The sequence below is a fragment of the Carcharodon carcharias genome, chromosome 18, assembly GCF_017639515.1.
Source record: "Carcharodon carcharias isolate sCarCar2 chromosome 18, sCarCar2.pri, whole genome shotgun sequence".
NCBI lineage: Eukaryota > Metazoa > Chordata > Chondrichthyes > Lamniformes > Lamnidae > Carcharodon > Carcharodon carcharias.
The window spans coordinates 95,416,068-95,419,811 of NC_054484.1; positions in this window are offsets into that span (position 1 = coordinate 95,416,068).

Consider the following 3,744-nt stretch of genomic DNA (forward strand, 5'->3'; position numbering starts at 1 on the left):
CTCAATGCCACTAAAAAAGAAAATAATTGGCTGTTCATACTGTGTGAAATTGGCTTCTGTATTTGCTGGCATCACCATAGTGATAACACTTAAAAGACAATTAATTGAAAGTGAAGTGTTTTGGGATATCCTGACGACATTATAAAATGCCCTGCAAGTTTTTTCTTAAATATGAACAATAAATTTATTCATGAAAAAATGTTTGGTGTACCCTTTTGTTGGAGAAAAAGGCCATCATCAACTCATGCTGTTTTCTTTTTGTATCGTCTGATAGAAAGCCAATTCCAATCCTTGCGAAATACACCATCTGTACACACAATGACTTTAGCGCTACCATAATTTTAACAAAGTAGAGTGAGACTATCAGAGTTGCTTTTGCAGAGCACCAGCATGGAAACAACGGCTTGAACGGCCTCTGTGCTGCAAATATTCTATAAAAACCTATTACTACCCTGCTTCCCCTTGGTATCAATGTGTGATGCCTGAACGTTTGAACCTATCCTCATGCTTCTTGTATTGAGTGGCAGGAGTGTGTGACGTGGTTGGCTGGCGTGTTCACATAGATCCCTCTTGGGACTGAGATAAACCATCCTGGGAGTGTAATATGTACTTAATTTTTATTTCCCCTAGTCCCCTACTATTGTGAACTGATTCCTCGTGGCTTCCGATCTGTGGGAAACCACAAAAGGAAAAACAAGTGAAACTTAGAAATGAAGGATATGAGTAAAACTTGTCCGAACTGGTCTTGTATAGCTTAGAATGGAACTCCAGTATTATGGTTCCAGTGTTACTGATTTTTATTGGGATTTGAAAATTTTGAACTAAAACAGAATTAGCTGGAAAAACTCAGCAGGTCTGGCAGCATCGGTGGAGAAGAGCAAAGTTGACGTTTCGAGTCCTCATGACCCTTCAACAGAACTGAAAATTTGAAAATTTTGAACTGTTTTTTCCTTAAGTCATCAGTGAGGTCAAACCAGTGCCAACAGCTCATCGTGTACAAACCAATTCTAATTGTTTAGAAGCTAGAAGAGAAATCTGGAAGGGGTAACAGGGAGGAAGAGGTTAGATAGTTTAATGAGCAGATTTCCTGAATCACTTCCAGTACAAGGAGTGGCATGGTCTATTGTGCTGACATGTAATGTGGGTACAGAATAGGAAAAGGAGACTATCGTTATGAACCTGTGGCTGGCAGCTGCCATTCTACATCATTCCAACATCCTATATGGCCACCTAACCCACAGTTTGTAGAGCTTCCCCCTTGTAAGGTTAAGAGGGCTGTTCTCTATCTGTTGCTCTGTTGTGTTTTCCTTTAAAAAGAATGTGAAAGATGAGGTAGCAGGCATCGGACGAGAAACCTGAAAATCACTTGTCTGAGTTCATGTGAGACTTATACGGGGTTGATTTTATATCATTCCGCTGTCCTCCTGCAAACATTGCAGGTATTTTGTACGTGTTCAAATTTTTAATCTGCAGACTTAACAATTATTAGGGACGGACCCTTTTTAAGTTGCTGCAAAAAATAGATTTAACCAGGTTCCAATTCTAGAGTGTTGGTGATCATAGTTTTCAGGAGATTTTACCTACTTCCAGCTTTGAGGTAAGAACATAAGAAATAGGAGGAGTAGGCCTTTCAGCCCTTTCCACCATTCAATGAGATCAAGGCTGATCTTGACTTTAACACCATTTTCCTGCATTATCCCCATATCCCTTGATGTTTTTAATATCTAGAAATCTATCGATCTCAGTCTCAAACTTATTCAAAAACCGAGCCTCCACAGCCCTCTAGGGCAGAGAATTCCAGAGATTCACCACCCTTTGAGTGAAGGAATTTCTCTTCATCTCTGTCCTCAATGGCCTTCTCCTTATTCAGACTGTGTTCCCTAGGTCTAGACCTCCCCGATTGGAAAACATCCTTCCTGCATTTACTCTGTCGAGCCCTGTAAGAATTTAGTCTGTTTGAATGAGATCACCTCTCATCCCTTGAAACTCCAGAGAATAAAAGACCCAAAATTTGGCAGACGGAGGTTAAAGTAGGAAAGTGTGAGGTCATGCACTTTGGTGGGAAGAATCAAAAAGCAAGTTATTATTTAAATGGAGAGAGACCCCAAAAAAGTGCAGCATAGAGGGATCTGAGTGTCCTTGTGCATGAAACATAAAAACTTAGCATGAAGCTGCAGCAAGTAATTAAGAAAGCAAATGGAATTTTGGCTTGTATTGCTTGGGGGTTGGAGTTTAGAAATAGGGAAGGCTTGTTACAACTCTACAGGGTGTTGGTGCCTGGAGTACTGTGTACAGTTTTGGTACCGGTATTTGAGAAAGGATATACTGGCATTGGAGGCAGATCAAAAGAGATTCACTAAGCTGATTCCTGGGATGAAGGGGTTGACTTTTCAATAACAGCTAAACAGTTAAGTTTATAAACATTAGAGTTTATACAAATGAGAGGTGATCTTATTGAAACGTACAAGATTCTGAGGGGGCTCGATAGGGTAGATGTTGGGAAGATGTTTCCACTAGTGGGAGAGTCTCGAACTAGAGGACATAGTTACAGAATAAGGGGACACTCATTTAAGAGTGAGATCGAAGGAATTTCTTCTCTCAGAGGATAATGAATACTTGGAATTCTCTACCCCAGAGAGTTGTGGAGGCTAGATCACTGAAAGTATTTAAAGAGGAACTAGATAGATTTTTGAAATATCAGGGAATTGAGGGCTATGAGGAGCTGACTCCTAGTTGAGGCCTAGGGCAGATCAGCCATGATCTTATTGAATGGCAGGGCAGGCTTGAGGGGCCAAATGGCCTAATCCTGCTCCCATTTCTTATGTTCTTCAGTCTATTTAATATTTCCTCATAGGACAAACCTTCCACCCCAGGAATTATTCTGGTGAACCTTCATGCACTCCCTTTATGGCAAGTATATCTTTTCCTTAGTTAAGGAGACCAAAACTGCGCACATTACACCAGGTATGGTCTCACCAAGGCAGTAAGCTATCTTTACTCCTGCACTCAAATCCTCTTGTAATAAGGGCACAAATGTTGACCATCTCCACCACTATCCTTTGTTGAAACCCTGATATAGATTCTTTTTCATCCCATCTTTGGCTTCCCTGGCTTTAGCTGTCTCTGGAATTCCAGCCCCTCAGATTTCTCCACCTCCTTTAAAACTCTTCTTAACCGATTCTTTGCCCGATCTTTTAGTTACCTCTCCAGATATCCGTCCCTCATTATGCTCTGTAAAACTCCAATGTTAAAGACACTGCATTGGATCCCCGGAAGATCGCAAAGAAGCCTCGACCTTCTTTTGGCCACTTCTTAAAACTTATTTATTTTACCAGCCTTTTGGTCAGCTGCCTTGTGACCCTTGGTGTCAAATTTCGCTTTTTAACTCTCCTGTGAAACGACATAGAAAATTTTATTAAGTCAAAAGCGCTATTTAGCTGCAAATCGTTGGGAGGAGGTGGACAAGTTCGGAGCGTTTACAGGGGACGGGGCCACAGCTTCGGAACGCCCTCAGTGGGCGGGACGACATGTTCGGAATGCCCTCAATGGGCGGGGCTACATGTTCGGATTGCCCTCAGCCGGCGGGACGACATGTTCGGAATGCCCTTAGTGGGCGGGACGAAATGTTCGGAATGCCCTCAGGCGGCGGGGCGTCAGGTTTGGAGCGCCCTCGAGGGAAGGGGGAGGGGCGATCTCTTTTCCCCGAGTGCGGTCGGATGTAGTGTTTGGGTGCTGCGTCACGCG